Raw genomic sequence first — 22,599 nt, 5'->3', positions numbered from 1 at the left:
GAATCATATAGTTACTAAAAAGCTTTGGTAATGGGGGAGCTTGTGAGGGTTTCTGAGCAGGGGTTTGATGTTATTAGATTTACAAAGAGTATGATTAATCTAAATAAAGCATAGAATAGCAATACTAACTAGCTCATAGCAACAGTAGCAATGAGGCTTTCAGAGCTGCTGCTTTTGATCAGGGTGTAACTTCTAGTGCTAGTCAAATTATCCTAAATGAAATAGTGCTGACTGCTTCCATATAGTGTGATTCTTTTGGACACCCTAGTGCCTTTCTGAGTACCCAATATGCAGTACAACTTATGTAAGTCAAACAAAAGAAAGACAATTACAGGTAAAGAACTCAAGACAGTAGATCTCATTGGCAGAGTTCACATTGCTTCTCCCTTAAAGTAATGGGTCAGGGATAGACTCAGCTGACTTAACTATGGTCTTCCCATTAGGAATGGCTCACAAAGGATAGGCAAGCAAACAATTTTCACTTTTATTCACCAGAACAAAGCACATTTGACTCTTTATTATTGATTGTTAAATGGGGAAGATGGGTACAATGGAGTTTTTTATGCTTTTATTCTGTTCAAAATTCTTAAGCTACACTTTGGACATATTCGTAGAAATATACTGGGATTTCATATCACATAGAAAAGTCTATCTTAATTCTATATGGTAGAGGGCTTTGGGAAGAGAGAAAAGGAGGAAGGAAAAGGAGAACAGTCTTTACATTCTTCCTTTTCTCCACTATCCATCATATGCCAATAAATAATTAAAATATCTCCCCAAATATTTTAGTACCTAAAAATATATCCCTGGATATGTCTGGGCAGTGGTTTCTGGAGTCCACATGTAGAAGAAAGGTGAGTTCATTATCTGCTAAGCAGTAGGTTGACTTGACTCATGTTTATTCTTCATTTGCAGAGCGTAAGAAAAGGTTCACCTTGTGACAGAACAAGGAGACGGGTCTCCGCTTGCTAGGAGTGATGGTGTTTGGCCAAGCATTGCCATGCAGAATGTGAGCTACCAAAGGAAACAGAGATAAGGGCTGGGTTCACCAGAGAGACAGCCAATCTTTGAAAGGTACACAGAAGAAGCAAATTCTGAGAAGGCACCCACTTGTAGATAAACTAAGTAAAGCAGATGGTTGCTTCTGAAGTGTGAATTTAGGCAGGCCTCACTGCCCCAAATTATGTCTAATGCTGGCCGATTGTTGTGTCAGAAACTCTTATTACCAGGAAGTTCTTAGATGAAGCACTGGTCACCATCACTAAACGTAAAGGCTAACTGGAAAGGGAAATGCCGCAGCCTATTGTGTAGAGACTGTTGTTCGCTCATCTATAGGTCATTTTCCTCTTTATTGCTAGCAATACCCCATTATTGTTTCAGTATGGGGTGAATATTTTTGGCTATCACCAGCTCATTTATGAGTGGGCAGGTTATGCAATTCTGGCCAGAAAGATGCAAGGAAGATTTTGCTGGAAGGAAGTTCTCAGAAATAACTTTCCTTTCTGATAAAGGAGAGATATATATGGTGATGGACTTGCCAAATTCCTGCCTTTGTATGGTCTTGAGAAATGATTCCTGAAATGGCTGCATCCATCTTACGACTATGAAAGGAAGGATAAAGCACTGACAAAGATCCAGATTCAAAGTCTTGATATCCATGTAGCAATCATCAACCACTGAACCTTTTGCTGGGTAAGAAAATAAACTGCTTTTGTTGAAGCCAATAGTTCACTATTTTATTAGACATCTTAGTTGATACAACCACTATTGGGACTTACTGCAAATACCCTAAAAATTACTACCCTTTGAACCTATCTCCAGTTGAGAACAGGAGTGACTGTGTTTGGATGAACCCTCTCTTCTTCAGTGTTCCTCAGCATTTGTGGTCTCGGTTGGTACTACTTTGATCATACCTTATACTATTATCTTTTCCTAAATGTAAATACTAAAGATCTAAAGATACAAGTCATATTCAGTGATCTCCCCAAACTAGAAGTGTTTTGAGGTTAGAAAAATTTGGTAGATATGTAGATAGATAAGTAGCTCTCTAGAGGTAAGATATTGGAAGATGTATAAAACAGAGTTTTAGGATTTGGCCTTCTGTTAATTTGAGTTTCACCATCATTAAATCCTAGAATGCAGCCATGTTCTCCAAACCTGTGGCTCTGAAGCTGAACAAACAACAGAACTCCAGTGTTTCTCATTCTAAAATTCTTTCATATCTCCTCTTTCTTCTGCTGCCTAAATTTTCAGACATATGTCACTCATACCTAAAAATGGCTAAGAAAATGCTCAGTTTCACATGTGGTCCCCAATCATGTATTATCTGTGGCTTCCTTCTGGTTACCCAGTTCACCACACTGGGATTCTATTTAGATACTCCTCTTGTGGTCTTACTTCTTGCCTTGCTTAGATTCCTAGACATGGTATAGGATAGGATCCTAACATTAGGGAAGTTGGAACCTACTCTGGCTTATATAAAGTCACGTTTCTCAGACCTAGATCCTGTTTACTGTCTGTATGATCACTGTTATGAAATTTCTTGTGTATGGGGTAGGATTTGTGCCACTAAACACTTTTACTGGATGACTGATTGGATTTCCATTTCTATTACCCTGGTCCCACCCACATGATGGCACTTGCCCAGCTTGATCTTAATATACACTTTAACCATTGTGCATTAACCACCTGTTGTCCTTGTTGGAACCAGCATCTGCAGCCTGGAGTTTCCCCTAATCCTACCCCTTTATCCTCCAGGCTCTGTGTTGTCAAGATCGTCTTGTTCTTTCTCATGTCCATTTCACTTACTTCCAATTAGCCGTAGCTTTCCAGTGCATCTTACTAAAGCACACATCAAATCATATCACTTTTCTTCAACACATTCCTCTCTATGAGATAAAATCTATGTGTAGTTTGGAATTTGTGACCTCCAACATTCTACTTCTCAAAATAAAATCTGCATTTTATATGACTATACTCAAGATTTTAATCTTCATGGAACAACTCTTTTTCTTTCTACATTCATAAGGAAATTTTCCCATGTAGTGGTCATACTGCTGAAATGAGATGGACCACACCTTTGGCCCTCAGGTTTGATCTAAATATCAAGGCTAATGCTGCCACACACACACGGACAAATACACACAGAGCCAGAAGGTATGAGAAGATTTAAAACATAATGAGGCTTTCTGGGGAGAACAGAAGGCAGGCTCCCAGGCAGGTATGAAAATGGATCATCACTTGAGAGATCAGGGAAAAGAGGCTTGCCCAGGATTTTGTTGTGGTGAAGAGGCTGGGGTGAATGGGTTTATATGTTTGAGGTCTGGAGTGTTTATTGTTTGGATGTTCTGCTGTGGCCAAGGAAGACAGCAAATGGGGTTTTGTGTCAGACTGCCCAGATGTGGAGAAGAAGAGGAAAAGGAAAGAGTGAGGCTTAAAAACTCAATAGTCAAACATGGAGTGAAAAGTTTGTAGTATACTCTGCTTTGCCCTATGTTTATAGGTTACTTAGGAAAATTTTATTCTATTTGGTGACATGCATAAGAGTTAATCATCTTTAAAGAAAAAAAGTTAAAAGATTAAGGAGGAAGCCCAGAATGTAAGATGTAGAACCCACTGATGCCACTTCATCTCTCTCACACTATTGTGAGGTCTAGATATAGAGGAATAGAAAAAAGTTTCAAATATCACAGAGAAAACATTTTGAAACATTGATGAACATGGTCCCCTTAATGAGGATTTACTTCAGTAAGCCAAACACTTTTTGTAATGTGTTTGGCTGAAATGGATTTACTGTAGATATACCGAAGCTAAGGTTTTCAGGAATCCTAACTTGCATGACAGTCTCCCAAGCACTCTATCAATTTTGTATTTGTATTTTTGTATTCTTTTTACTAAAACGTTCCTCTCTGCAAATGCATAAGCTTCAGGTTCCACAGAACTTAATTTACCCCTATGTTTGTTAAAGCAGAGGGATATAAACTATGAGAATGTCATAGTTCCTTCTCTTTAAAAAATGCTTATGAAGTGACAGGCATACACAAATATGCATACTTAAAAGGGAATAGGTTCATTGCAACGGGAAAGTCAAAGAAAGTGTCAAGTGGACACAGTAAGGCTATTTTCATTTGTGTGGCAATCTTGACTTCATGGAGGAAATGACTTCAGACTGTGAAAAATGAAAATATTTTGCTATGCAAAGTGAGCATTTGACCTTCCAGGCAAAGGAAACAGTAAACAATGTTCAAGGATCAATAAACAGTAGGGGCTGGGGTTGAAAAGCAAGTTAGGATACATTCATGGAAAGCTTTTTTTTTTTTTCTTATTTTATATATCATAGAAATTTTCAAATACATACAAAGTAAAAAGAATAGTATTAGGCAGCTTCTTCAGCACCTCTTCTAATATCAGTAGACCCTTTTAAGGAAAATGCAGATCCAAAAAGTGAGTTAATCCTTCTAAATTACTCTATTGTCCTAATAGTTTACCCATATATTCCCACTTCATTATAACTGTCTAATACCTTTAAGCAGGAAAGCATTTGGTCCACTTTTTCTTTTTTTTTTTTCTTTTTTTTTTTTTTTGAGACGGAGTCTCGCTCTGCCACCCAGGCTGGAGTGCAGTGGCCGGATCTCAGCTCACCGCAAGCTCCGCCTCCCGGGTTCACGCCATTCTCCTGCCTCAGCCTCCCGAGTAGCTGGGACTACAGGCGCCCGCCACCGCGCCCGGCTAGTTTTTTTTTTTTTTTTTTTTTGTATTTTTTAGTAGAGACGGGGTTTCACCATGTTAGCCAGGATGGTCTCGATCTCCTGACCTCGTGATCCGCCCATCTCGGCCTCCCAAAGTGCTGGGATTACAGGCTTGAGCCACCGCGCCCGGCCTCGGTCCACTTTTTCTAATTGTCTTATTGTAAAGGTTTATTTGAACACTGAAAGCAGAAGTCCTGAAAACTTAATTTTTATGTGGAAAAAAATAAAAATCCATATACACGTTACCTGGGATCATACCTCAGAAAACAATCAAAGCAAATGGGTAGCGTGGTTACGGATTGAGTAATTAGAAATGGTACGGTTTTAATCCCATCACAAATTTTAATAACTATGAGTCTTTGTGGAAATTACTTTATTTCTCTCAGTCTGACATTATCATGATGAAAGTGATGTCTGTTTTCACACATAGTGGTAGCCTGTTAATAGGAACTTGCATGCATTGAACATTTACTATGGGCCAAGCATCATTAAACATTTTTCATGCATTATCTCAAGTACTTTTTGCAAACTTCTGAGATATTTAATGCTGTTAACATGACATTTCAGATGAAATATTTTGCACAAAGATTTTTTAGTAATTAACACAGGCAAAGCAATGCCAAAGGTTAAACCCAAGTTCACACTTCAGTGCAACTCAGTCACCACTGTACCAGATTGCCTTGCCATACCAGTTTTCATACAAGATTTCTTTTCTTATTCATTCCAAATCACACATCTATAGCTAGTTTTTGTTTGCCTTGCTATGCTTCACAAAATAGTAGGGCGTGAATTATTATTATACTCTTCACTGGACCCTGATGATTAACTTTCTAAACTTACTTTTTGACAATCCTCATAAAATTGTCACATGATTTAATCAGTCTCTCAAGAAATTTGGAAAAACAGAGAAATTGGCAATATATACTTTAAAAAACTTAAACTGCTAACAGATTTACAATACCTTTTTTGCTATTTTATCATTTTGAGTCCTTGCTCATACCAAGCCAAATACCCTTGTAATGAAACTTTGGTCTTATAGGTTTTCCCTACCTTCCTGCAATATAAGCTAGCTTTTTTTTTATTTTTTAACCTTAAAACTGACATTAGCTGGGACTGACTCAGTTTTGTATCTTTACTGACAAATCTATATTAATAACAACATCAATACTGTATTAAACCTGAACTATAGGAATAATTTGTAATCATGCCAAAATTAATAACATTGTGTATCACCCAGAGAGACTCTAAGGGAAGAAAGTGAAATGGTTATTAACTTGGGTTATTATTGCAGTATTATGGACATTTAAATAGGCTATAATTCTGGAAATTTAAAGGTCAGTTTGATTTATTCAATTTAGTTCATCATATGTTTGGAAAACTAATTAAATTCACAAACAACATGGATATAACATTTTCGATGGCAAGTCAGAGCCTGAATTCTGAGACACAGCAGGTAGCCAACTCACTGGGCATGGAGGACACTCCTTGTGGATGAAAGGGACATATTTTCCCACTCCTGCAATTGGATCTAGGAAGGCAGGTTGGGAGGGAGCCTCTTTTTCTAGATATACAAGCTTTGTCCTCATGGATTTCTTAAATCAAAGCACTATACCTGAAATCCCCATATGACCATCAGATTGGCACTAGAGACTGACGTACTGCCTTTTACAATATTTAAATATCTAAAAGACTTGCCTCTTCAACTGCCTCTTCAGTGTCTCACATTTGCTTTCACTGGAAAGCATTTTTTTTTTTTTTTTTTCGGGGGACAGAGTCTCACTCTGTTGCTCAGGCTGGAGTGCAGTGGGCATGATCTCGGCTTACTGCAGTCTCCACCTCCTGGGTTGAAGCCATTTTTGTGCCTCAGTCTCCCCAGCAGCTGGGACTACAGGCACCCACCACCACACCTGGCTAATTTTTTGTATTTTTAGTAGAGATGGGGTTTTGCCATGTTGATCAGGCTGGTCTCGAACTCCAGGCCTCAAGTGATCTGCCCACTTCCACCTTCCAAAGTGCTGAGATTTCAGGCATGGACCACAGCAACCAGCCCAAAACCATTTGTTTTGTTTTAAATAATTACAGTCTGGAGAAGATTGAGGTGGTAAGTGCCTTTGAAAGGTAATATCTTGAGTTGAGTTTATTTTATAACAAAGTTTTATAGGGATACAGAGAATGAAAGAAAGATGGATGCAAGAAATTGAAAGTGAGACAATGCTAAAAAAAAAAAAAATGCAACAAATGGATAATGCCAAAGTAAACTGGGGAAGAATAAAGGGTGTATTTTTTTCCAACTGGTATTAAAATGGAACATTGCATATGCCTCTTTTTCATGTAGTATCTACCTATAGTCTGAGGGAGAACAAATTCAGACATGGCTATTAGTATCAATGGCAAAAAGAAATATGGGAGATGAAATACCAGTATAATTAAAGGGCAATACATAAAGAAAATGTGAACCAGGTCTTTGGACCATCTTAATGGATATGACTGGAAGGAAATGAAATAATAGATTAGAGACCAACTTTCAAGGTACCCTCAACATTTAGCTGCCTTACATGACTGTAATTATCAAGCTATATCTTATAGCCAAATAGCTTCCAAAGGGTCCTTAAATTATTGGGATGACAACTTTATGATCCCCAAAGCAGAAACTTCAGCCATTGGAGTATCTACTTTAGGTTGACTGCCTAGTGACAAGAAGAGACTGATGGGGGGTGGGAAAAATGAAGGAAAGGGAGCAATGAGCTACTAACCACTGGGGCAGGTTGATAAGTCTGTTGACTGTAGACATGGTATCTCCAGACATTTTCCAGGAGTACTTTCCTGGCTAAGTATAAGAATACTATGAAAATAAACTCATAGCTGCTTTCTAAGGAGCTATTATGTGTTCTGCATGGTGTGATTATAAGATTTTCATGTATTTATGAAAATTTCCTTTTAATCCACCTGCAATTTTAATGCATCTAGCATGTGAGTAGAAAGGATAGTGTAAAATGACACATTCTTAATTTAGAGCTTGTAACTTAATAGAAAAAATAACTACATAGAAATATTAGAAAGACTCGGTTTTCTTTAATACAATTTTGTATTCCATATATTCAGAAGTATAAATATGGGGGTACAAACCATATTGATATGGACAAGGGATGTTATAACTTACCTGATGTCAACTGGAAAGGGTAAAGTAGGAAACACAGTTAAAAATAAGAGTTTATTTTAAATCATCTCAGATATGATGTAATGTTAGTAATATTCATAACTGACAAATGAAAGATTATAGGAGGGAATAATCTATAAATTATACTGAAGATATGTAAAAAATAAAAGTAAATGTACTTTGAGAATATTTTGGGTAAAACAATCTCATGTCCAAGAAAATCCAGACCTCAGATGCTCTCTACAACTATAAATAGAAAGATAGATGAGATGAATAGTTGCTCAGCTTTTTACTGTGTAGTAATGTGTTCTTGCAGTGCACACATTATCATGTCAGGTACTATCTGCCTGCCTTTTAGAACTTACGCTGTAAGGAACTTATGTCATATTGTTAAAAGTACAAGAATAAAGGGAACTGCATAACGCTGACATGCCAAAAGACTGAAGGAAAAAGCAAAGTTGGGCACCAAAAGAAGGATGAGATTACTGTGAACTACGTTTGCCAGATAGGAATTCATAATGAAAACGAGTTTTGAGATGGACTTTGATGGATAATTAGGATTAAGGGAAGTCAAGGGAGTATGCTCACTATTAAGGTATTTTGTGCTGACAATTTGTGAGATTCCATAGCACAGGATTTCACCTGTGTATTTCTGATATACCAGATATTAAGTATCATAATGTGAGGTTGTCTATTGCAATACAGTATTTCTTGTAGCTACCCCCAAAATGTGATTTGTACTGACATAATGCCCTTTGATTTACCTGTTACTATTACCTACCTTTAGCCATTATCTACTTTGGCTGAGCTTTCAGTATAGACAAGTCAAAATTTACATGGATTAGGACTAGTGCTATACATATGGGAAACACTGTTACCCTAACATGGACTACCAATGTTACAGATGTGAAGTGGATTAGCGTATTGGAAGTCATATCAAGTTGTATTGGCAAGCATGTTACTTTAAACTTAGTCTCTATTCCTTTTGATGTTTAAGGCTATGAAACATGTTTTCCTCTAAGTGGGCTGTTTAAGAAAAATAAGTACCATCCTTTTCACTCTGAACTTGCTCTGGGGTAAAGCAATTGCCTTCTTCAGTTCCATCAGTACAGGACATTACAAAAGTAGTTGCTTAAGAAATATCTGTTATATACACAAATACCATGTTAAGCCAATATTCTCCTCTAAATTGACGCATTCCCCCATAAGCATAAATTGAACAGAAGAGCAAGTGAAGAATATTGAGAAATTGAACCGTTTATGAGTCTTATCATAGGTCTAGTTCCAAATCAAGGGACTTTTATTTTATGATAAAGCTACTAGGAGGTTCATAGCATTGAGAACTCATGTTTCTAGATCACAGATTGAGGATATACTGAAGAATATTTGTTAAATGTAGATTTCCTCAAAATGATAGAAAATACATTAAAATGAACATGTGTCCATGGGGAAAGCAAGAAAACAGGGTTTTCTGTGAAAGGAAAAGTATGCAATACTAATGAAAGAGAGTCATAGGACCACACTTGGTGGGAAACTAGAGCTAAGGACATGCTTAAATTCTCCTGTAGTGATTGGGAGTTACATATAAGATGATTTATGCCTGAAAGTGGTGACAGCTAGGAAGGGAGGCCAGATGGAAGCACCGGCTGATTGATCAGTTGGAGTATCTCAGTGAAGTAACCTGGCTGATCAAACTCTCAGCATTCACCTAACCTGGGGCTAAGTATCACTTTTGAAGAGATTTGCCTCCAGGCTAGACTGGAAAGTACAGGATCTTATGTGGAAGAGAAAGGCAATTCTCTGATTTGGTGGTATGCCTAGGTACAGTGAAAAGTATCCATGCTTGAAATAGCCACTGGTGAGGAATCTTACTTGTTAGGATATTACACTATTACAGCTGGTTTACCATTGTCTGTAATACTTAGATTTCTCATTATCCTATCCTCACATAGAGCAGTGGCAACAACTACCAACTTTTACCAAGTGGACTTCACAAAGAGATGCGGCATACTTCCACCCAAATCCATTTTGTGCCCTTCTCTATCCTCTACAGTGTTCCTAGAATTTGACCAAAATAAGAGGCATTACTCAGTCTTCCCTGACCCCAGGATTCTTGTTGGGCCCAGTCATTGAAAGAAAGTAGTAGGGGAGGAGAGGGCTGAAAGAGAGGTTGAGGTGTTTGTTTGTCTCTTTTTAATCCCTCAGTTTGATGAAGCTGTCAGTGGCTATATCCCTCTAGGGCTCTAACTCCTCTGGATGATGCATCTTAATTTTTCCAGCTTCTAGTAACTACGTACGGATTTCTCAATTTGATCTTTCAGGCATAGAGAGATTATTTCTACTGTCTCTTGTCCTGGGCTGTTTCACTGTTACCTGGTGATACCTGACCTTGCCCACACTTCTGTAAATTATCCTTTTAAACTGTGCTTTTTCCTACAGGGACCCTAACCAATAGAATTATCACTACCAGGAATACTACACCCCTTCATACTCTAAAATACTGAAACTGAGATAGAACTGCTCATATTTTTGAATAATATACATAATCTCCATGAAGACACTGATAATCTATGATTACAGTTATTAAAATTATCCCTGGTGATGATATGGAGTAAATTACAGATGGAGGGCAAGGTAAAGAGAGATTGAGTGATTGAGGCACTTAATTGCCACAGTGATAATGGTGATTACGTATGATGGGGTGGTGGGGCAACTGCTTCAACTGCACTAAAGGGCCTACAGAAAAATGTTTTAAAAAAGAAGCTTAAGGATTTAACCTCTTAACTGAAGGCACAAATAATCAGAAAGACTTTAAGGTGGCATTAAGGGAATCCCTTCTCCTTTTAAATACCAAGAAGGCATGGATGAAAATCAGACTTCAGATATGCATGGACACATTTCAGAGTTGCAATAGATATTACATCAAGTTTGTATGCTAAGTAAGGGTATTGGCTAGCGAAGAGTATGATCTGGAATCTGACCTGAAGAAATTTGGGTAGACAAAGATGAAATCTGAGAATTTTGAATTCTCATATCCCTCTCGAAGGTCTTCTCATAATCTGAGTAATCCAGCCTTCTTATGGGAAAAAAAAAAGAAAATTGAAAAAATTATGAAATCACTAGAAGCAATTGACTTACACATGGATGCCCTTTATCATAGCCCTCCAGTACCACCTTTCATTCCTTCTAGCACTGTAAGAAGGTAAATTCCAAACATGGAAGTAAAACAATATTCTGGGAAGATGTAATAAATGCACTAAAAGAGTTGCAGGATCTTTCAAATTGGATTCCAAAAGGGTAGATCAGGCCAAATTTATTCAGATAGGAGGCACACCCTTAGGACTCCTCACTTCCTACATAGTTCAAGCACCTAGGAGTGTTGTTCACTGCTACTGAATTGCTTACTGAAAGCCTTCGTTCAACAATGTTCCATGGTCATTTTGGTTGAGGTGTCAGACTTTGGGGTGTATGTAGGAAAGAATCTGAAGGCCTAAGGAGATGGGATGTTGGAATGGAATTTCTCATTTGTCCTTTGAGGTGGTGTTTTAAATGAAGCATTTGATGATTCCAAATTGTGCTATTCTGTTTTTATTTGACATTTCCTGTTACAGTATACATTGATAAAGGTCTTGAGTGGAAACAAAGGACATACACAAAAAGGGTTTTAACTGAGAAGAAAGCTAATAAAGAGACCTTTTAAAGGCATGTGGGAAGAGTTAAGGAAATGAGAAAAGGATGACGAGAAACCAGTAACAGCAGGAAGAAATTACTATTCAAAGTTTGAAAAGCCAGTAAGAGAAAATGGTGCGCCTTGTCTCTGAAGATGAGAAAAGTCGAGGGACAGCCTTTAGTTGCTGCAGCCATGGAGGCGACAGCCAGGGAAGAATTGTAGCAAAGCAAGCAAGGAATGGGGAAATAAATACCTCTACTTCTCTCCTCCTACACTCTAGTCTTTTGATAATACTTCCCCATATACAGAAGCTGGGTCCAAGCATCCTGAGTGACTGAGACCATAGAGGTAAGCCTCACAGGTATACAGCAGCAGAGAGAAAGGTAAAGACTGTATCTGGGGAATACAGAGAATAACCAGAACAATCTGCTAAATTTGCCATTTAGTTCAAGACTTTGATGTTAATGTGATATATCAACTCAGTTTTTAAATCCAATAAAAATCTATACACTTGGAAATTAAGCACCTAAACCTCTGTAAGCACATGCCTGCACACACAAAAATACAGACACACCCTTAAATAACACATTGTAGAGTGAATGAAGATGGAAATAACTATTAATAATGAATGATGCGTGCACAACATAACAAAACCAGTAGGAAGCAGGTAAAGAACACCCGAAGAAAACTTGAAGACTCAAATTAGTTTACTGGAAAGAAAATGATGAAATCAGGGGAAAATAAAAATGCTAATATTTTCAGATAATGCACCTATCACTTTGAAAAAGTAATACAACTAATAGACAAAATTTAAGTAAGTCCAGCAATGTATTTATTTTTATTTTTTTCTTATTTTTTTGAGACAGAGTCTCACTCTGCTGCCCAGGTTGGGGAGCAGTGGTGCAATCTCGGCTCACTGCAGCCTCTGCCTCCCAGGTTTAAGCGATTCTCCTGCCTCAGCCTCCTTGAGTAGCTGGGATTACAGGTGCACGCCACCATACCTGGGTAATTTTTGTATTTTTAGTAGAGATGGTGTTTTGCTGTGTCGCCCAGGCTGGTCTCAAACATCTGGGCTCAAGTGATCCACCCACCTTGGCCTACCAAAGTGCTGAGATTACAGGTGTAATGTTTATATATATAAGCTTTAAATGTTAATGAAAATTTAACAATACCAGCAATAATCAACTAGAAATTTTAAGTAAAAAATAAAATACAGTTTACAATGGCAACAAAACTATAATGCATCTAAGAATTTACTTAACAAAAAAAATAAGATTTCTTATTAAAAAGTTTAGCATGTAGAAGTACACAGAAGATAATTTGAATAAAGAAAGCCCATCCTGGACTGGGTGATTAACTATTATACCTATGTAAATTCTCTCTCAATTTAGTCTACAATTACAATGTGATTCTATAAAGACATACAGTTAGATTTATTAAACTTAGGAAGTTTAATATGAAGCTTTAATATGAAATTTATATAGAATAATAAAAATCTAGAAAGAAGTTTATTTGTTTAAAAAATCCTGAAGTTGATAGGAAAGGGTGAAAAATCATATGAGAAGTTAAGATGTAATATAAAGTTATAATAAAATGATAAAACAAAACAATATGGTTTTCTTATAAGGAGTAAAAAATAGGCCAGTAAAGTATCATGAGTAAAACAGATATTAATTCAGATATATTTGACAGTATTATATATAATAAAGGTAGCACCACAAATTAATAGGGGGAAAACAAATTCTCAGACAATTTTGGAAAATGATTTACTTTATGAATAATAGAAATGGATTTGTACTTTACATACAAATTTGGATCCTAGTTTAAAATTCTACATATAAAAATAAAAGTATCAAGCCATTAGAAAAGTGTAAGATCACAATGATTCTGTGATGTATGGTTGGCAGATACTTCAAAAATAAAAATATAAAAGCACAAACCATAAGGGATGGAAAGATATAGCAATATAAAGGATAACACATATGACAAAGTGGAGTTTATTCTAGGAATATGTTGGCTTAACATTCAAAAATCAAACAAATCAACCTTAATGGAACAAAAGAGATGTTTTTACATATGATCTTCTTAGTAGACACAGAAAGATATTTGATAAAGTTCAATATACGCTCATGTTAAAAAAGGAAAAAAAAAACTCTCAGCAAATTAGGATTGGAAGGAAGATCCCTCAATCTGGTAACATCTACAGATAATATCACATTTAATAGTTAAAAATTGAATAATATACCCCCAGGATAGGAAATAAGGCAAAGTTGTTTGCTTTCACCACTTGAATTTTACATTTTATAAAAAGTGCTAATCAGTGCAATAAGGTATGAAAAAGAAAGAAAAGGCATGCATATTTGAAATAAAAAGTAAAGCTGTTTTATTTGCAGATAATAATGTATGAATTCCTAGAAAACTTATCAAAACCTAATAAAGGAATTTAGCGAGGTTGCAGGACACCAACTCACTATAAAATTCAACTAGATTTCTATATTTTTGAAATGACCTATTGGAAAATAAAATTAATAGTTACTATTTACTATAGCATTAAAAACAATAAGTAGCTAAGTATAGATTTAACAAAATGTGTGTAAAACCAATACACTAAGAAGTACACAACATTCCAAAACGATATTGAAGACTTTAAAAAATGGAGAGATACACCATTATCATAGATCAGAAGACTCAATATTGTTAAGGTATAATTTCTCCCCCGATTTGTCTATAGATTCAACATGAGCCTAATCAATTTCTCAGCATGATTCTTGTAAAAATTAACTGATTCTAACATTTACGGGCACATACAAAGGATCTATAATAACCAAAAAAACTTGTAGAAAAAGAATAAAACTGGAAGACTTACACTGCTTGATTTCAAGTTTATTATAAAGCCACATTAATCAATAATTTTCTTTTGGTGTAAGAACTAAGGTATAAATTAATGGACCAGTAGAGTCAGAAAATATATATACAAATATGTATAATCATGTATATGGATATGTGCGCATGTATGTGCTGGACACATATCAATGTTAAGAAGTGAGGCTATTGAACATGTGGTGCTGGGACAACTGGGTAGTCCCCTGGGAAAAAGAAATAAATCTTGACCTTTACTTCATACAATTTATAAGAATTTACTTTAAATGTTTCATGAATTTAAGTCTAAAAGCTAAAACTGTAAAATTTCTAGAAGAAAACATAAAGTATGAAATTGTAGTAGGGCAATCATTTCCCAGAACTACAAATGAAAATAAAGTGATAATTTGACAATCAGAATTCTAAAATATTTTTCAAAAAATAGTGTTAAAAAATTCAAAGTCAAGCCATAGATTGGGAAAGAATATTTGCTAAACATATCTAACAAATGACTGATATGCAAAATATGAAAAGAACTCTAACAATGGAATAGTAAGAAGACAATCCGGTAAAAGAATGGCAAATAATTTGCATAAACACTTCACAAAAGAAGGTACATAGATAGTCATAAGCACATTAAAAAGATGTTGATATGATTTGGCTGTATCCCCACCCAAATACCAACTTGAATTTTATCTCCCAGAATTTCCCCGTGTTGTGGGAGGGACCCTGGGGGAGGTAATTGAATCATGGGGGCATGCTATTCTCGTGATAGTGAGTGAGTCTCACGACATCTGATGGGTTTATCAGGGGTTTCTGATTTTGATTTTTCCTCATTTTTCTCTGGCCGCCACCATGTAAGAAGAGCCTTTTTCCTCCTGCCATGATTCTGAGGCCACCAGCCATGTGGAGTTGTAAGTCCAATTAAACCTCTTTCTCGCCCCTGTTTCGGGTAAATCTTTATCAGCAGCGTGAAAACAGACTAATACAGATGTTCAGTATTATTAGTGTTCAGGGTAATTCAAATTAAATTTACAATGAGATTCCAAAAAATACCTACTCTGTGTAATAAAATTTAAAACTCTAATCAGGTCCTGGCAATGATGTAGGGAAAATAATATCCTCTGTCTTTGTCAGCAGAAGTGTAAAGTGATAAAACCACTTTGGAAAAAATTCTAGTAGTTTTTAATAAACATGCATTTTTTTCACACACTAAAAGGTATTTATCAAAAAATAATGATAAATTCTTTTTTATAAAAAGATGTATAAAATGCTCAGTCCCTTAATATTTTCTGCTGATTGTTTATGTTCTCTTAAAATTTACTTTAAAAATTACACATGTTTATGGTGTACAACATGATGTTTTGAAATATGCATATATGATGGAATGGTGAAGTCAAGCTAATTAGCATATGCATTATGCCATATACTTATTTTTGTGATGAGAACACAAAATCCACTCAGTAATTTTCGAGTATACATTACATTGTTATTAACTATATTTACTATGCTGTACAATAGATCTCTTAAACTGTATTGCTCCTGTCTAACTGAAATTCTGTATCCTTTGACCAATATGTCCCCAACACTGCCTGTGGTAACCATCATTCTACTCTGCTTCTATGAGTTTTTTTGTTTGTTTAATTTCCACATTAAAAAACTATGTGAGAATGCAATATTTGTCTTTCCGTGCCTAATTCCATTTAGCATACTGTCCTCTAGGTTCATTCATTTTGCGGCAAATGACAAGATTTCCTTCTTTTTAAAGAATGAATAGAATTTCATTTGGTATATGTATCATATTTTCTTTACATATTCATTCTTTAATGAACAGTTAGTTTTTTTCATATCTTGGCTACTGTGAATAATCCTGCAATGAACATGAGTGGAGATATCTCTTTAATATTGTGATTTCATTTCTTTAGGATATATATCCAGTAGTGAGATTACTGGATCATATGGTATTGAGAAAACTGGATATCTATATACAGATGGATGAAATTAGATCCTTATCTCACACCATATATAAAAAGCAACTAAAAATGGATTAAACTCTTAAATGCAAAATATGAAAGTGTAATGCAACGAGAAGAAAACATGATGGAAAATCTCCATGGCATTGGTCTAAGCAATGAGTTTTTGGATATGACCCCAAAAGCACAAGCAGCAAAAGCAAAGATGGACAAATGGGATTACATAAAACTAAAGGGCTTCTGTACAGTAAAGAAAACAAACAGTAAGAAAGACAACCTATGGAATAGGAGAAAATATTTGCAGACCATACATCTGATAAGGAGTTAATATCCAAAATATATAAGGAAGTCAACTTGCAAGAATACAAATAGGAGAAGAATCTGAATAGAAAATTTTCAACAGACACGCAAATGACCAACAGGTAAAAGAAAAAATGTTCAACATCACTAATCATCAGAGAAGCGTCAATTAGACCACAGTGAGGTATCACCTCACACCCGTTAGAATGTCTATTATCAAAAATTCAAAAGATAACAAGAATTGGCAAGGATGGGGAGAAAGGGGAACCCTTGAACACTGTTAGTGTGAGTGTAAATTAGTACAGTCACTATAAGAAACAGTATGAAGATTCCACAAAAAAATTAAAAATATTACTATAACAACTAAAAACTGAAAACCAAAATGTTAATCACATGAATAAACAAAAGTAGCATATTTGTAAAAAAGAAACAAACCACTGATTATTGAAACAACATAGTCAAATCTCTTATGCTAAGTGAAAGAAGGTTGACAAAAAATAGTACATCTTGTATGATTCATTTATAAACTCCTAGGGCAAGTAAAATGAATCTACAGTGGGAGAATGCTCAATAGGAGGTTGCCTGAAGTAGGGAATGGTTAATGACTGCATAGGGACACAAAGGAACCTCTTGGGTTCCTTGATGTCTTGATTGTGGTGATGATTACACGTTTATACATTTGTCAAATCTTGCTGAAGTGTGCAATAGAACAAACATATATTGTATTTAAGTTAGACTGAAATAAAATTGATTTAAAAAATAAAAAATCATAAACAATCCTAAAGGAGAAATAATTAATTTGTTTAAATTAAAATTAGTTTTCCATTCAATGAAGGACATTGTAGGCAAAAATAAAGAGCAAGTGACACAGTGGGGAAGATATTTACAATATTTGAAACTAACCATGGATTAATATCTAGAATATGCAAAAGACTCTTGCAAATCAATTAGAACAAGTCAGAAACTTAAATAGAAAATGGACAAAGGGCATAAACAGAAAATTTATAGATCCAGTAATCCAAATGACTGAAATACATATTAAAGGATACTCAAATTCATCAGAAAACTGTATGAAAGTAATGTAAACTTTAATGTAAAGTAAACACAAATGTAAATGTAAAGTAATGTAATGTAAAGTAACTGTAAAGTAAACTGTAATGGAAAGTAAACACAAAATAAACTGTAATGTAAAGTAAACACAAAATACAAGATATATTTTGTACCTACTAGAGCTTGGAGAAATGAGTAAAGCTGGATAATCCTAAGCATAGGGTGATAAATGATGTGGGCATACAGGGACTCCTCTGAACGTTTACTGAGCACATAGATGGGTATAACCATGCTGGAGAGTCTTTCCTGGCTAGGAATGTGGCATTCAGAGACCAAGAGAGGTAAATTATGCTTTTCTTCTAAGAATAGGCGTTTTCTCATATCTACTTGTGTATTACAAGTGGTTTTTGCTCTATGCTGTGTATATGAAGAATAAAATCCATTAAAGTTTCTGTACATTAGATTCTTTATATTTCAGTCATTAAAAGTACATTTTTCTATCTCCTTTAATTCTCTTTGCCTTGAATTCAAACCTGCCTAACAAGAGGAATGGATATCTGCTATCTTATCCTTTTTACTAACCTAGTTTGCCTTTATTCATATTTTATTCTCATCAGTTCCAAGCCACGTTTTTGTAGGTGTTTGTCATTCAGCAGGGTTTTGGGTTTTATTTTATGATCCCTACCACCTGTTTCTTTTTATGAATGGGAGTGTTTCACCTGCTTAGAAGTTTACTTTTATTAAGAATGACTGATCTATTTAGCCCATGATCTGTCATTTATCTTATGAAACCTTTTTTTATGGCTTTAATTCTGTTTTTATTCACTATTTGCTGTGTGTTTCTTCACTGAAAGAGCAAAATTCTTCCAGGGACACAAAAGGTGACTTGAAAGGATAGAAAGGCATTCTTGAACAGAACCACTCACAATCATAAGCATGGAAATTTTCCTAAGTTAAACTAAAAATTAACATGATCGTAATGAAATTACAACATGATTTTTAAATCAAGTGGCTTTTTAGTTTGCATGGAAACATAAAGTAATAAAAATCATTGAGAAACTTTCCACCACGAAAGAGTAAGATTTCTAATAAATGTACCCTGCCATGGCCCATGACTGCCAATCCCCTGGTTTTGTTCTCCAGAGGCAACCAATTTTAGCTGTTTTAAGGCCTATTTCTAATAAGCTCTCAATCTCAAAGAGCACACATTTACTACTTTATCAATTTTAGACATTATCAAATCATTTTCTGCTATTATGGGTGGAGATTTAGTTCTTTTTTACTACCTTCATGTAGTCTTTCATCCTCCCCACGTGGTTGCATAACTGTGATTATGCACCTCAGTAAAGGCTGGCTGTATTATTTGTACTTTGTTCAACATCGTTTGCAGCAGTCACTTATTGTGTGTTGGTCACATTTTTGGAGACAGTATACATTTGTTGTAATTGGAGTTTCTAATGAACATTGTTTTGTCCCTCTTGAAATGTTTTCCTTCCAATGAATACCTCATAAAAATCAAGATCTTCACTATATAGTAATTATGTTAATTAACACTTTTTTATTCCACCCAAGCACCTTTGCTTCTGGAAACCCCTGTCCCAGGCTCTATCCTGGCCTGGATCTTCTCTAGGCCTGTCTGCAAGCCTGTCAGCCTAACTTATGTCTTAAATGGTCCCCTGGGTTGGGTCCACGGTTTCCTCCTTTGCTCCCTGGTTTTATTGGAGCTACAATTTTGCTTTAGGGTTCTTGTTCTACTAGAGAGATCTCACATACCAGTATTGGACGTTTTTATCTCTTGGGATACTGAATTTCTTCAGACAACTTTTTTTCTAATTTTCTCTAAACAAGATGATGTTCATTCCAAGGCTGAAGATTCCCAAATGTCAGAGTGAGCCTGGATTTACTCCTAGATGTCAATATCATCACTCTCTTCAACCATTCGGCCCATTTCTGTTGACAGTAATGTTCTAGTGTTGTGCCTGGGGATAAATATCAAGGTACCTTTGCTCTAACTCAAGGAAGGAGAGCAGGAAAGAATAGAAGGGAAGAGGGGTGAAAAAGTCACTTGGTTCACCTGCTGGATTCAGAGAACTTTAATCAGCGCCTCTGTTGTCAGCCCTACTTCTCACACTTACCTATCTAGCATCTGCCTTCACTGAGCCCAAGTCCCCTCCATCCAGGATTCTGAAAGGTGGGAATTCTTTACGGATTCCAGCATTCTCTGGATTACATCAGGTCATGGAGGTTTCATTCCTTTGATTGTATTACAAATACATTTTCATCCATTTTTATCTTGACCAAATTTTTGTACTCTCTCTTCTTTGGTGGCTCCCTTCCATACCACTGTTATCGGTTTATTCCTTGTCATATCCTAAAGCTTTCATTTCAGTGTTTCAGTGGAGATTTTAGAGAAGCCTCGTGTGAAAACCTAGTTGGTATGCAATCTTGTATGGAAATCTATGATGTTTTATTATATACAGGCAAGTTCCTACCAAATACTCTTCTTTTTCTAATTTTTCTTGACTACTGTTTTCTATTATTTATCTCCATGGAGTTTAGAATCATTCTGTCAAGTTCAAAGAAAAAAATCCAATTGGAATTTTAATTGGAAATGTATTAAATTGATTAACTTGGGAATGATTGCTTTTAATTTTTAATTAAATTTCCAAGCACTTTTTTTTTTCTTAGCTTTGCTAATTATAAACTTGTAAATTTATTGCATTTTTTGTCAGAACCTGCTCTCTGCAATTTCTCCTTTTCCAAAGCAGTATAGTAAAGGTATTGTTCTTGGCATCACCTGACCCAGTGCTTGTCAACGTACAGACTCCTAGACCAGCAGCATAAGCGTCACCTGGAAACTATTCCACATGCAAATTACTGGGCCCCACCCAGACCTTCTGAATCAGAAACTCATGAGTGTGGGACTCAGCAGCCCATCACAATACTCTGATGCACACTACATTTGAGAAGCACTAATTTTAACATCTAACTAGCCGTGTCAACCCAGAAAAAAATATTTGTTTAAATGTCCTCATATGTAAAATAGAGATGTAATTGCATAAATTTCATAGCATTGTTATTAGGAACAAACAATGCTAATATACACGAAGTGCATGTTTCCTGGCATAGTGTGAAAACAGAATGGTTACTAGTGATTATGACAACTATTATATTATCATACTGTATTTTTATCCAATACAAGTAATAAAATAATACAATCTTTGCCATAGACAATTTTGGTAAATGTTCTATGTTTATTGTAAAAGTGGGTATATTCCCTTTTCTGTGTGTATGAAACATTTCCTGTCTTTTTAAAAACAGATGCTATAATGTCCATCTTCTGTATATGTATTTCTACTTGTTAATTATTTTGCCCATTGAGTCTATGAAGGATTATACATTTTGGCAAACTCTCCCAAGACTACTATATTTCCGTAAAATATTTCTGTAGTTTGAAAATTTGGCTGATGTGTATCAATATCTCACTATACTGCATATGAATTTCTCTCAGGTCTCTCTTTATTGTGAAGTGCATTTTTATTATTCTGAAATAGTTCTTTGATTTGGGGGATTTATTTATTACCATCATTCTCACATTCACTTTAATTTACTTACATATCTTTGCTCATTTTTAAGTTTCAATTATTTTATTAACATTGAAGGATATTTTATAAGCATTTTTCAAAACACATATAGGGCTATATATTTTAATGATAAATCACACCCATTAAAATTGTATAGTTGTTCTACATCCATTTGCATTTGTTTTATTTTCCTAGTTCAGTCTATCTCCCCTTGTATTTGTTTTCTAACTTTTGCTATATGCGCTGTATTTTTTGTATTCTTACATATTTTAGAAGGTTTTATTCATAACTAATGGTAACCTTTACATTTTTCAAAATTATTATTTAATCCATGTTTCTCTAATTTTCAGTATTAAAAGACCAACTACCTCTGCATCTCACCATTTATAGGCTATAAAATATAATGTGGTTTTGATATTCTCATTCAGTCTTATTTCATATAATTTTTATGCTACTAGGACTGTGTCCCTCTCCAAACGCATATGTGGAAGCTGTAATTCCTCATGTGACTGTTTTTGGGATAAGGCTTTTAGTGGGTAATTAAGGTTAAATGAGGTCATAAGGGCGAGGTCCTAATCCAATAGGATTAGTGGCTGTACAAGAAGAGGAGGAGAAAAATCTCCTTTTCATTGCACACACACTGAGGAAAGACGATATGCAGACACAGCAAGAAGGTCAATATCTGTACCAAGAGAGGCCTTACCACAACTCAGCAATGCTGGTGCCCTGATCTCAGACTTCTAGCTTTTAGAACTGTGGGAAAATAAACTTCTGTTACTGAAGCCACCCCCAGAGTCTTTGGTATTTTGTCATGGCAGCCTGAACAGACTAATAGATGTACTAATCATTATTATTAAATTATCTTTTTTATACCGTTTATCTTGTTTCTAGAAAAACCATTAATATTTGGGCACTCCCCCAGCTTCAGCATTTTGGTTTGCAAATATGGGTTCAAGGCAACATAATTTTTCTATCTTTGAATGTTGCCTGCATACTTCTCCAGTTTTATATATTCTTCTTAGGTTTGTACTTACAATGAAATTACCAGATGTGAATCTAAATGTGATTTTTTTTCATTGACTTTACCCTAAAACCTCTGGGCCTTTCAATTTGTACATCACTTTCTAGAGAGTTTTATTTGAGACAGTCTTGCTCTGTCACCTAGGCTGGAGTACAACAGCATGACCATGGCTCATAGCAGCCTCAACCTCCTGGGCTCCAGCGACCTTCCTGCCTAAACCTCCCAAGAAGCTGTGAC

At 35.5% G+C, this 22,599-nt stretch overlaps 1 long non-coding RNA gene across 1 annotated transcript in view; it reads left to right on the top strand.

Annotated features, from left to right (window-relative positions):
• LOC139360033 (uncharacterized) overlaps positions 1-20,248 on the top strand; it is a 558,829-nt gene extending 538,581 nt beyond the window's left edge. The window contains exons 9-10 of the long non-coding RNA XR_011616939.1: positions 11,517-15,348; positions 16,360-20,248. This is a non-coding gene — a long non-coding RNA (uncharacterized lncRNA). The remainder of the gene's footprint in view (positions 1-11,516; positions 15,349-16,359) is intronic.
• Positions 20,249-22,599: the final 2,351 nt, after the last annotated feature.

The sequence above is a fragment of the Macaca nemestrina genome, chromosome 19, assembly GCF_043159975.1.
Source record: "Macaca nemestrina isolate mMacNem1 chromosome 19, mMacNem.hap1, whole genome shotgun sequence".
NCBI classification, from domain to species: Eukaryota; Metazoa; Chordata; class Mammalia; order Primates; family Cercopithecidae; genus Macaca; species Macaca nemestrina.
Note: the sequence above shows the minus strand (reverse complement) of the source record. Positions and strands in the feature narration are given on the sequence as shown.